Raw genomic sequence first — 13,796 nt, forward strand, 5'->3', positions numbered from 1 at the left:
GCTACTTTGTACGCTCACAACTGTTAATACCAACGATGCACACAACTGGTTAGGTTCTGTATCATCGACCTGCTGTCGGTTTATTTCCCAGCGTCTGCAAACATGCGGTTCCATGTAAACAAAGGCCGTCACCAACAGTCATAACCTATAAATTTCAGTCTCAGGGTAGAGAACATTGCTCCTTTGTGAATGATTTGCCATCACTGTGTCGACTACCTTGTTCCCATTAATACTTCGAATTTCTTGTACGGAAAACTTGAAGGTTTTACAGCCTACCCAAATCTCGAACTTCCTTTTTTTCTTTGGTTTCTTTTTTTTTATACACTATGGGAAAACATAAACACCATTTATCATAAATTGTTTGGACGAATAATGCCAATGCTGGGGCTCGAAATGACGTTAGTAACTAAGCTGGACGTAAATATAATAGGAGGTGGAACTCGTAAATATAACATTGTTTTGTGCGTAACATTCCAAAAAACGCCGTGTTGTGTAATATTGCCCTTAAAAAGAGTGTCGTAATTATTGAAAGCTACACAGTAATGTCCCAGCTACAGTGTTTTACTTCGTATACAAAACATGCTACAGAAAACTTGGAAGCTTGTGTGTAACGTTTCTATTTACCGGCAGGATTTCCGAAAACTTGCAGGTAATGTGGGTTTATTCAGTGGGCAATAGTGCACGAGGCGGCTTGTAATCGTCAAACTACGATAATTATTAAACTGCTATGCCTTCGTGGTCTGGGAATTTCGACGAACAGTTGAAACAGTGCAATCTAACAAATCTGTTTATGTGACCCGTAGAGTACAGGATGAATAAATAGTTCGTTCAGTCGTAATTAGTTTCAGGTCTAATGACACACGTAGCCAGTGGCAGATATTTCCTTTACAAATTGCATATTGAAGGGGATCGGCTTGTATTATTTTACATATAACGTCTTCACGCTAATCAATGTGTTACTCGCCCTTGAAATGCTTAACACCGCCTGAAGATAGATGCAGGCTCAAAACTAGCTAGCATAAATAATTAGTTAGAGAACATTGCGTCTGTTTAGTGCTATTCTTCCTTCGTTATAATTATTAAGTTATGAAATTTTGTAGCCAAACCCGAAAAAATAATAGGTTTTGCAGTATACCTTCCTGCTTTCATTAAATTTGTCTTGATAATTCCTTTTATGTTATCTAATTTTTCGAACACATTCATTTATGGACATGTTTGAAACGCCATCTCAAACAAGCTACACCCTATCATGGCGGTGGTTAATTCAGTCGACACAATCATCAGAGAAGTTACGGAACTTATCTGGCATTGTTATATTGACACGTTCACATCAAGTTTCGGTACTAATGTCCAGACTCTTGTCTATTGGCACCCGCGTCTTGCCAGTGACTAAAATCGGAGCGAAGCGAAAGCGCACAGCCAGCCTTCGAACGAAACACCTGGCAGATGGTACTGCGGCTCCGGTTAAATATACGCTGCACACAGCTGCAATCGGTATGTGGGGGTATTACGTCTACATACTGATTGCGAAAGATAACGTCTGTCCCCTTCTGGGAACGTCACGCAGTGTTTGGCACGCGCTTCGCGCCCCCGTTCCCGCGGAACGTTTTGAGTGAGGACGGGCGACGACGCGCTGCGCTACCATTGGTCGGCACTGGGCACTGACCTGCGCAACGTGGCCAATGGCGGGCTGCGCTCTGGCACCCCGCAACAGTGGCGCCAGATTACGAAACCTCCCACGGGGCTAGGGGTCCCCCGGCAACCCCGCAAGTTCACCGCATTCGCCTTTTACGTAAGCTTCCCCTTCCTATCGATTTGCCGAAGTCGGATTGCGGAATGTTGTACGGCTTTTGATGAAAATAAACTTAGTTACGCGACGCTAGGTGGTGTATTCAGCTGTCTCGAGCTATTTTCTTCGTGATCTCCAACATTTTGCTTTGGCAATAGTTAAAGCCTGTGTACGGATGCTTGTAGACTACCACAGAAGTACATAAACGCAAATGTCCATGGTCTCGTTAAGTGTCCCAAAGAACATCGATGACGGCCCCACACCGTCTGTTCCAGCAGCCTGGAGCATTTTACAAGTGGCACCTCTGGCTGGTCTAAAATTCTTCTCTCAAAGAACCACGGGTTCACGAAAGAAATTTCGTGGGCACAGATCTCTGTGTATGCGCTATCTTGCACGTGAAAGGGTCAACAGAAAAGTCACACAGTCACAATAGATCTTTTAAAGGCATTAGACTGCATGGCTCGAAACATTTTATTCTTGCAGAATTTTGCACTTTGTAAAAGATATTTTTAACGACTAGCCCCATGTAAATCGTTTAATATTGTTTCATTTATAATGATACATCCTATCTAAACAGAACTCGTAAACAAAAGTTCAGTGTCAGTTGTAATAATATCAATACATAAGTGAGTCTTAGATTTTACTGTTTACATCTATGTCTACTTCGATATTCGGCAAACCATTGTGAACTGCACTACAAACGCTACTGAAAGAGCCTTCAGGGCTGCTGCTCGTTTCATTCACATATGCAGTGCGGAAGCTGGCTGCTTAAACGCCTGTTTGCGAGCTGTAATTAGTCTACTCCTATGGGGTTCTAATATATTCCTAAAGTCATTATTTAAAGCTCGTCCTTGAAACTTTGTAAGAAAGCTTACTCGGGTTACTTTGCGTCTATCTTCAAGTGTCTGCCAGTTCAGTTGCATCATCATATGGGTCACACTACCATGGGCGAAACAAACCTGTTATCATTCGTATTGTTCTTCCCTGTATATGATCAGTATCATGTCTTAGTCCTATTTAGTACGGGTCCCATACACTTGAGCAATATTCTAAGACGGGTCGCAAGAGAAACTTGTAAGCAAATTCCTTTGTAAACTAACTGCATTTTCTTGGTATTCTATCGCTGAACCGAAGACTGCCATCTGCTTTACTATAAATGGAGGCTATGTGATCGTTCCATTTCATATCCCTGTAAAGTGCTATACCCTAGTAATTGTAAGAGTTAACCAATTCAGACTGTGACTCGTTGATATTGTAATCATGAGATACTATGTTTTTCGTTTGTGAAGTGCATAATTTTACATTTCTGGACATTTAAACAAGTTTTCAGTCTTTGCACCACTTTGATACCTTCTCAAGGTCTAACTGAATACATGTGCAGATTTTTTCAGACAGTATTTCATTACAGATAACTGCATCGTCTGTACAGTTCTAGCTTACTATTAATACTGACTGCAAAATTCATTAATATAACATGAGCAGCAAGACTCCCAATACATTTTCCTGTGACACACCTGAAGTATGTCTGTTGATGACTCTCCATCAAAGACAAAGTGCTGCGTCCTTACTGTTGCACAGGCTTATCCAGGCCACTTTAAGTTAATTTTAAATAACTTTGCATACATACAGACTATCTGAAGAAAAAATAAAGTTTACGGTGCTGAAACACATTAAACATTGGATAACTCGAGGAACATACATAGAGATCTTACGCATGTACCTCAGTGAAGGATACAAGCAGAAGTTTAGCTTTTCTCCAAATGAAACCAACATGATTTCGAGGGAACGATGTGGTATTTCTGTTTAGAAGCGCATATAATTCACAGAATAATAATTTATACTCCCATAATTCCGTTTGCGAGGTAATTCATTGGTGGTCGTAGACACGTACTGAAAATATATAGGTCTGTATTATTGTATCCTCTGTTTCTTTCTGAAGACGATGGCAGAGTGATGTGTCGAAAGTTCGAATATTCTAATTTGAAATGGCCGAGTAATTGTTACTATGTCTGAAAATATTGTCTTAAATCGTTCAGTTCCATAAGTATTAAGTTACAACACACTGTGGCATTTTGGACGTATCACCTCTCACACTAATTTCGTTATGGTCACATAAGTCGATGTGAGTGACATATTTTGAGCATAAGAAATTAGCATAAAGTTTTGTTAAATGGTGAACAAGTGTTTCTTCGTAACGATACAAAAACAAAGAACATGAGAAACAGTAGCAGCAGCGTTTTTTAAATTTTTATTTATTTGCGTTTTTTGTAGTTCATAATTTATTAAGAAAAAACATAGTAAAATAAAATTATAGAAGGCATTAGAGCTTACTAAAAGTGAGAAACAAATCAGTGCAATAATTAATGTTTCTGATGTGTCAATTAAAAGCATTCCTGCCTGAAATGGTTTTCTGTCGATTCTTAAAATTTTATTCGTGTATTCTGTGACTCTGGAGTATTCTTGAAGATCCCATAAAAGAGTGCGACTATTTGTCTGTAGGAGCTAAAAAAGAGGCGAAAAACTTCGGAAGCTACGCTATTATTACTAAAGAAACTCCTCGCTGTATTCTGCTGGCATCTTAGAAGCGTTATCAGACCTAACTGTACCCCACTGACACGAAATGAAGAGCTGTCGTCTTGTGGGCCGTTTGTATTGAGTGTAACTTCATACCATTAGGCAAAACAGGTGCCACCACAGGGACTCTCAAATAAGCTGAGCGTGAGTTCCTATTGTGCCTCACTGTTTCTCCCAGAACCTAACAACGAATAAAATTTCATCTTCCGTTGTCTTATAACTGATAAATAATTCGAACACCTTGGTTAAAAATATTGCGAAGTTCTTCCAAACACCTTGTTCATATTTGTCACGTAAAGGCGAACCCCTCTCCCTTTTCTCGATGCCTCTGAGTAACTTCTGCTGATCAGTCTTCCGTTAAACTCAACGAATGTATCATTTCTTTGTTAAAATAAATAAGATATTTCGTATTCTGGTCCCACCACCGGACTACTTCAAAGGGTGAATTTAATTTTCTTTATGAATGAAAAAGAAAACACGCAACACTTGTGTAATGTTCTATTGTAAGATATTACACCACTGCCTGGTGTTTTTTCATTCACAAAGATTAAAATATTCTGCCAAGAAAAGACGGAACAGGCAGTTAATGCTACCAGTTTGCAAAAGTAACACTTGTTAGTACAGAAAATCAGCATTAACTGTACTAACAAGAGTTTGTGCAATTTGGTTAGCATCTAAGACTGATAAGTTTCTCGTATGAATATTCACTACTCATATACAAGAATACTATCATGTTTTGGGCACTGCAGAATGCCATTAATGATGGAGAGAAATAATAATGCATGAATACAAAATAAATTTGTTGACCTACGACAGATGTGATAGCAAAAAAGATCTATTTTTTATTGTTCTTGAACAATGCTTTCCCAACAGCACTGGCAGCGATTCTTTACTTTCTCGCGAAATGAAACGTACGAAAATCCACATCTCTTACAGGGGCAAATGTGGTTCGATGTGACCAGTCTTTTACAGAGTATTTGCTTCTTTCGTCTGGCGATAAACGTCCAAGATGTTGCACTGAGGCAGAGGAGGCAACTAATTTTTAATAGAGTTCCGTGGTACGTGCTGGACATAATCTGGTTTGATAACAAATTTATCAGTTCTGAACTTCTCTAAGAGAAGACGTTGAATACGTATATTACAATAAAATACAGGAAGTTAGCTACATTTATGAAAGAAAAAGTAATCATCCACCATACAGTTAAATGCAGACATTTCCCTCTAGAAAGTTAAACAACGTAGCTTGTCGATGTGCTGGTGAATTCACGCGTCATGTCGACTGAAGAATACTGTCGAACAGTGAGCTACATTGTGAAGATATCGTTGATTCCAGCTGTATTTGGTGTGACTCGCACACACAGAGATGACATTTCCCACGCATCGGAGGTCTGTGGACACAGGATAACGAACTTGTATTGTACAAAATCGTTTATCTGTGTTCAGTTACGTAGTTCCAATCTTAAATGTTTTCAGAAGTATGACCTCTGTCATTGAACTGAATACCTCTAGCAACTAACATCTGTTAAATGATAGCATAGCACATGGAAGGCATTCTGAATTTGGAATTGTAGCTTTTACACCGAAAAAAATTGATAAGCCTTATGAAGTTGTTTAGTAATATGACCGTACAAATTATTCAGTGTGATTTATTGTAGAGGCTCAGTGGCATTACTTTCGTGTGCCAGCTGACTTATTGCTTCTTGTTCTTATAGCCCATGTTCCGTTGATAAACAGCAAGTTGTTACGACAGGAATACTCTTAAAAACTTATGCTTGAGGGTCAGATAAGGCAGATACAAGATAACGTCAGTATTTTTGATTCAGATCATAATTATTATCATGTCAGTTTGTCCATCTTTATCTTAAATGGAACTTCTTGAGTACAAGGATCACAGGTCACCTCAACAGTTCGGTACAGAAGTACACCGTGAAAAAGGGGCAAAATACAGGGCAACATGTGTGTGAGACATTATTACCATGCCGTGAATGTACGCTTTTCAGTAGTACCAGTACCAGATCCCAAAGAATTCTCGACGCGTTGATTTAAATTTGATTATATTGCAACCCTACGAGCGCAGTGGTTGAGTTTTGACAAAAAAGATGGGCACGAATGGGACCTTCTCGGAGAGAGCTAAGCGCCGTATTCAGCTAGAGGCAAAACCTGACGCAAATGGTTGTACAGGAACTGGAACTAGAATCGTCTAAGTTTCTGGAGGGAGGGTGGGAACAAGGAGGCAATAAACGTAATGATCATACGAGTGCAGGGTGTAGACTTGGTTGACTTAGAAAGTGTGGGTGTGCCCGTGAGGAGTGCTTGGATAGCGTAATGGATAGGAGACCGCTCGCGATAAGTGGCAATTCTGGGTTCGAGTCTCGGTCTCGTACACATTTCCACAGTCGTCATTCTATTATATAGCTGATGATTGTCCCTATTCACAACTGCAAATACCTTTCATATAGTTTACACATCAGTCTTTATTATTCTAATGTACAAGAGGACCAGTCGATTAAAAACGGGACAGAACGAGAAAATGTAAGTTAACTGTTTCTTTCAAAAGTATTCGCATTAAATGTTTGTATATATAATCTCCCTCTGTTAGACGAGGCGGTTAATACCTCCATGGAAAAATGTTTGCGGTTACGTACAGAAATGGTTCAAATGGCTCTGAGCACTATGAGACTTAACATCTGAGGCCATCAGTCCCCTAGAACTTAGAACTACTTAAACCTGACTAACCTAAGGACATCACACACATCCATGCCCGAGGCAGGATTCGAACCTGCGACCGTACCAGTCGCGCGGTTCCGGACTGAAGCGCCCAGAACCGCTCGGCCACCGCGGCCGGGTACGTACAGAACCTTGCTTGTACCCAGACATGCATATCTTCGTCCGAAGTAAATCGGGATCCACCAAGCTCTTTCTTCAGGGCTCCAAAAATATCAGGACTGCATGGAGGATGTGTAACGGCTTCCCAGCAGAATTTCTGCATGTTGCCAAGGTTGTTTAGCATACGCTACTGAAGTCTCGCAGGAACGCCCTTACGCATCATGCATGCAGTCCCGGTCCCTCCTTATGCGATTTTAATAATTTTGGAGCCCTGAAGGAGGACGTTAGTGGCCGTAGATTTACTTCGGACGAAGAGGTACACCGAGAGAGGTGGCGCAGTGGTTAGCACACTGGACTCGCATTCGGGAGGTCGACGGTTCAAACCAGCGTCCGGCCATTCTGATTTAATTTTCCGTGATTTCCCTAAATCGCTTCAGGCAAGTGCCGGGATGTTCCTTTGAAAGGGTACGGCCGACTTCCCCAACTTTCAGTAATCCGATTGGACCGATGACCTCGCTGTTTGTGCCCCTCCTCCGAATCAATCAACCAGCCAACGAAGAAGTGCACTCCTGGGTGCAACCAAAGTTCCTTAGGCAACCGCCAACTCTTTCCGTGGAGGCATTGACCGTCTTTTCATGCATTGGGATACATGTATTAACAGTTACGACGATTACTTTTAAATAATAAACAGTCTACTTATTTTGTTTCGTCATTTGACTGACCCTTATATTTGTGTGTCACGAAGTTTGCAGTCATTATGCAAGCGTTCGAATCTTGCAAACACGCTTCAAATAACAGAACATGACGGGCTGTCACTCTATATTATCTACCAAGACGTCGATGAGACACTTCAAGAAATGAAATGGGACCCACAGTAAAATGGGTGTTGAAACAAGTCTGCGTAAAAGAAAATTCACTTCGTTTTCAGGAAACATTATTAAGTAAAAAAAGTAACGCCACAACATTATCATTGAAAGAAACTAATACATATATGTTTTAAATAATGCCTGGTGAGGTTTATAGGTTGAAATGTAGTCACAAATAAAATTTAGCGATCTAGCAGCAAAACGTGACGAATCCCGATTGCTGAAAAGGACATTACTGTTTAGCGAAGCACCTATGTCCGAAAATCAGAAATTGAGGCTAAAGATAGCAGCGAGATACTTTCAAGCCAGCAGTTCACACTAGCCGGCGGCCGTCCGTCCATCTACAGCAAAATCTATACTCTGGAGACCAGTACGAAGTGCATGGCAAAGGATGATACTCACTGTAACGACGCGTATTGTCGCGAATGACTGATAATGCCTACGTGTGCAGTGTAATCACTCTAGTCGTGTCTTTGCGGACACTATGGGAGTGATATTCGCTGGTTGTAGTATATTCCTAGATTCCACACTTAATACTGCTGCGTGAAATTCTGTGAGTAGTCTTTCGCTGAACAGTTGGCTCCTGTGTTCGAACGTCTGCCAACTCTGGTTTTTTCAGTATCTCCGTTACGCTCTCCCATGCGTCAAACACCCGATCATGCGTGCTGTCCCTCCTTACACACATGCAGTATCCCCTGTTAGTCCTATCTGGTACGGGTCCCACGCACTTGTGCAATATTCTAGGATGGATAGCACGTGTGATTTGTAAACAATTTTCTTTGTAAACTGATTGCATTTTCCGCAGTATCCTGCCACCTACTTTAACTACGACAGAGGCTGTCGTCTTTCCATGTCATATTCCTAAAAATCGTTACACCCAAGTGCTTGAGCACATAACAGATAAATGCTTCGTCTGCGAAAAAGTATGAGCTTGCTATTAACGCCGGGTGTTTGAAAAAGAATAACGGGGTTGTAAGGCTTTGTAGCATTTATTACATTCATCTTAAATTTTTATAAAAAATATATCAAATGAAAGAACAACTCAATCTTTCTTACAAGTGTTCAGTGTGAACACTATTCGTCACTTGGCACACATCAAGTCGGTAGGCGAGTTCTCCCCAAATCTTGATCAGTGTGTCTGGAATAACTGTTAAAACCGCTCCAGTCCTGTTTCTTAAATCGGTTAGATCAGCTAGTAGCGGACGCACATACACATGCTTTATGAACCCCCAAAGGTAAAAATCGTATGGCGTCAGGTAGGGTGAACGTGGAGGCCACCCAACCCCATGCAGCCAAACCAGTGTTCGGGTATAACGCCATTTAACCAGTCGCGTATTGAGTTATGCCGAAAGAGGCGCACCACCGTCTAGGAAAGAGCCACCGTGCTAGTGCATTAAGACAAGAAACACCAATTACACTTGCTTCACCGGAAAAGAATGGCTCATAAACTTTCCGCCGAGATATGACACGAAAAACATTCAATTTAGCGGGAAATTGTTGCAGCTGTCCCAAATCGTGGGGATTTGCTGATCCTCCAGATTCGCGCATTATGTGTGTTCACATTTCTACTGGGGCGAAATGTCGATCCATCACCAGAGACGACACTGTCCAGAACATCTTAGTCATGAAGCAATATTTCATTTGCAAAGTTGGCACGTAAGCCATGGCCTGTAGGCTTTAGAGCTCGTGACAGGTTTGCTAACAAAACTCTTGGATTTGTTCTTTCATTTGATGTATTATTTATGATTAGGAAATGAGACACTTGAAGAAGTAGATGAGTTTTGCTATTTGAGCAGTAAAAGAACCGATGACGGCCGAAGTAGAATGATATAAATGTAGACTGGCAATGGCAAGAAAAGCATTTCTAAAGAAGAGAAACTTGTTAACATCGAATGTAGTTTTAAGTGTTAGGAAGTCTTTTCTAAAGGTATTTGTCTGGAGTGTAGCCATGTATGGAAGTGAAACATGGACGATAAACAGTTAAATCAAAAAGAGAATAGATGCTTTCGAAATGCGGTGCTACAGAATGATGCTCAAGATTAAATGGGTCTGTCAAGTAACTAATGAGGAGGTACGAACAGAATTTGGGAGACACTTAATCAAAAGAAGGCATGATAGGACATATTCTGAAACATCAAGGGATCACCAATTTAGTATTGGAGGGAAGTGTGTTTTGTGAATGTGTGTGTGTGTGTGTGTTGAATGCAGAAAACTGAGAATGTTGGTAACACTTAGAAAAACAAATGAAACTCTGTATTAAAAAGATGGCAGTTGCAGTGATGTGTAACGTAAACAGTGAAAAGAAAGTGAACTGTAAGATGTCCACCTGGTTGCCAGATGAGAAAAAACAGTTTGCTTAGATGCAATGAATTAGAAGTTACCTGTAAGTACCTTTCCATTAAGAAAAAAGTTAAGTAACTGTTTTTAAATCTATAACCTAGATATGAAATCATAACGTATGTGTAAAAATGGACAAATCATGTAATATTTCAGGACACCCACTGAAGATGCCATGTAAAAAAAGGCGAAACGCGTCTGGGTGCATAAATAAAAATAATTTCGTTGTGCAGTATGCAAAAAAGCATTTTCTTTGAAACAACTGCAATTCCTATGAAATGATATTTCAAGCCAAAGATTTCCGAATGAAGTATTTATTCAAAAAGACAGAGTAGAATTTCGTGTAATTTTCACACATATATTCCTTTCACCTTTCAATATATACACCATATTCATCCTTGCTGTCCTTTACAATCATCTAACAGACACAATCACAAGTAAACACAACCATACTGAACACGCCCATCACTTTGCACACTTCAACTAAGAATATATCAGACGGCGTAGAGGCAGAGACTGTGCCACAACAAGATCAAAGATTGTTTAACAGTAACATAACTTGCTTTCTCTCTGACGTGCGCATCGATGATATGCCAACCTTACAATACAAAGACTTAAAACCCTGATATTCATTTTTAAACACCCAGCGTTATCTGCCAAATCATTAATATAACATGAGCAGCAAGTAACACAATTGCAAAAGGTACGCCTAAAGTTACTTCTACATGTGTCGATGACTCTCCACCCAAAAAACATGCTGTGTCTTGCTTAGCGACCTAGTGGTACGCCAATGGGTACCAATTTCTTTACACTGGTGGAACAGTCCCGTCGCTTGACCAACGCCTTACGTCGCCGGAGAGAAATCTGGCAGTGGACAACTTGTGTATGATCGCGGTTCAAGGTCGCCTAACGGGACTGGTGTAGCAACAAGAGTGAACAGTCCGGTCCAGGCGTGGCAGCGATTCGCCACACAGCTGTGGGCCACGACGCCGCCTCGCAACTTCTACTGGACCGTTACGGCAGTAGAACACACACAATATTTATAGAGAGCCTATAAGGGTTGAAAATTATGGAAGGTTGCACGGGACACCACAACAAACATTTTTCTCGAATGTCATAATTACCTGTGAGCATTTTTTAAAATTTTGTTTATCCGGTAGAGAGCATAATCGTTCTAAGCACTCGTGGAATTGCGCATAACATGGGGACGAATCAGACAAATGTAAGAAACGTGCTTAATGAGCAAGAATTAATCCATTACACTTACAGCGTATGCACAACCTGGAACCAGACGATTATCCACTCAGAGCAGTTTTCCCAGTGGTACCTGGAGAAGCTTCAGATGAATCCTGCACTTCCGTCCTCTATGCTGTTTACAGATGAAGCAACGTTCGGGTGTAATGGGCTCTTCAACAATTCGCATGTTTTGACCGAGGTTAATCAACATGCTACATTTAGTCGCGCTCAAAAGTGTGGTTCTAAATAAGCTCGTGGACAGGTGTTCTTGGTGACGGTCTAATTGGGCCGTATCTCCTACATAGGCCATTAAATGGCATGCATTATTGCAATTTCCTCGCTTGAGCATTGCCATTCGCTAAAAGAGTGCGCTTGTGGATACAGCAAGACGAAACACCGGTACATTTCACTCGTCCTGTGCATCGATTCTTCATCCGACAGTTTCCACAATAGTGAATTGGGAGTGGTGGTCCTGTACCACGGCCTACTCGATCCTTTGGTTTGACTCCTCTGCACTTTTTTGTAAAAGGAGAGAGATGCAACCTTGTTTACAAAACCCCTGTTGAATCAGAAGAGCATCTGATTGCCCGAACAGCAGCAGTAGCAGAGACAAAAAACGGATCAGAAAACGTGTTCTCATCGTATCACGCAATCTCCCACAGTTTGTTAGCTTAATTAAATGTCATCCAGAGATAAATCTCTCTACCGGTTTAAAAAATCCTCACTAGAAAATGCGACATTAGCGAAAAATATTTATTTCGGTGTCCCGTGCAGCCTTCTACAGTTTGTCGGCTTAAATAATTTTCACCTTCTATATTTGCTCACTCCATTAAGATATGTGCTCGATCGGCATTGCCAGCTTTCCCTCCATACTTTCTTATTAGATAGCAGTCGAGTTCACCATCTCGTCTGCTTTTGTGTACGAAAGCAGATGTGACACGTCGAATTGAACGGCACACCAAATAAAATTCAGCACAGGGACGACAACGCAGAATGGCGAAAATATTGCGGCCTACACTGCGTTCTACGCTCGGCCAAGGTTTGTAGTGGCCTGAACAATTGAATATCGGTCCAAAATGGTACACTGACTTTAAGGGGGGGGGGAGGTTAGGATTTAACTTCCCGCTGACAATGAGATCATTAGAGACGACCCATAAGGTCGGATTAGGGAAGGATGACGCAGGAAATCGGCCGCTCTGTTGTCAAAGGAACAATCCCGACATTTGCCTGGAATGATGTACGAATATCACGGAAGAACTTAACCTGGATGGCCGGATGGGGATTTGAACAGTCGTCCTTCCGAAACCGAGTCCATTGTTGTTAACCACTGCACCACTTCGCTCGGACCTGTCTCGAGACTTTTGCCGATTCTGCTACTCTGCGGTGGCCACGTTTCTCTCCCACTGCTTCCGGTATATACAATTAGGTAGCATTGCAAGGTGAAATAACCACCTATCGGCTAAAACAATAGTTGGATCTCCATCCAAGAAAACATTGTCTTCTCTACCGATCTAGTGGTTTGCCAATATGTACTACATTTCTTCGCGTAGGTAGAACAGTCCCGCCGCTTGACCAACGCCTTGTCGCTGGTGGAAAGAGAACTGCCACACACGTACAATGTGACATACCTAAAAGTCATTTTATGTGCTCGGGCGGGCCCAAATTTATTCATTTAGGAGACCTGTTGATACCGAGTTGAAGACGAGGAGAAATTCCAAAAGCAGATTAAAGCAAACGCCATTCCCATTTGGCTATGTATTTAAAGTTGACAGTAAACGAAGCAGTTTGTTGTTAAGCAGTGTACATGTTCGATGACCGCCACAATTATGAAAAATCAGTCGCGTTATTCAATGTTAGGGAAACTATTTAGAGTAATTTGTTTCATTTCAAAGGAATTAATGCGATTTCTTTCTTCTGCTTTGACATTCATCGTTGAAGCTAGTATCAACTAAATTCTGAAAATCTGTTTCAGCAGCTGAGTCTGCGTGTCTCATTGCGGCTTCAATAACGCGTTGTACTGGGGAAATCCAGGTACAGTTTTCCTGTACTTCTATTACGAATCACTAAAACATAAAAATCCGAATCACTAAAACATAAAAATCTTGATGGGTACATAGCCAAAGGCAACAAAAATATATAGTTAAGAGCTACACATTTAATCATGGTTA

General features: G+C 41.1%; 1 protein-coding gene across 1 annotated transcript in view; it reads left to right on the forward strand.

Moving 5' to 3' along the window:
* LOC126194983 (phosphoenolpyruvate carboxykinase [GTP]-like) overlaps window positions 1-13,796 on the forward strand; it is a 138,867-nt gene that overhangs the window by 292 nt on the left and 124,779 nt on the right. The window lies entirely within an intron of this gene.

The sequence above is a fragment of the Schistocerca nitens genome, chromosome 7 (genome assembly GCF_023898315.1).
Source record: "Schistocerca nitens isolate TAMUIC-IGC-003100 chromosome 7, iqSchNite1.1, whole genome shotgun sequence".
Taxonomy (NCBI): domain Eukaryota; kingdom Metazoa; phylum Arthropoda; class Insecta; order Orthoptera; family Acrididae; genus Schistocerca; species Schistocerca nitens.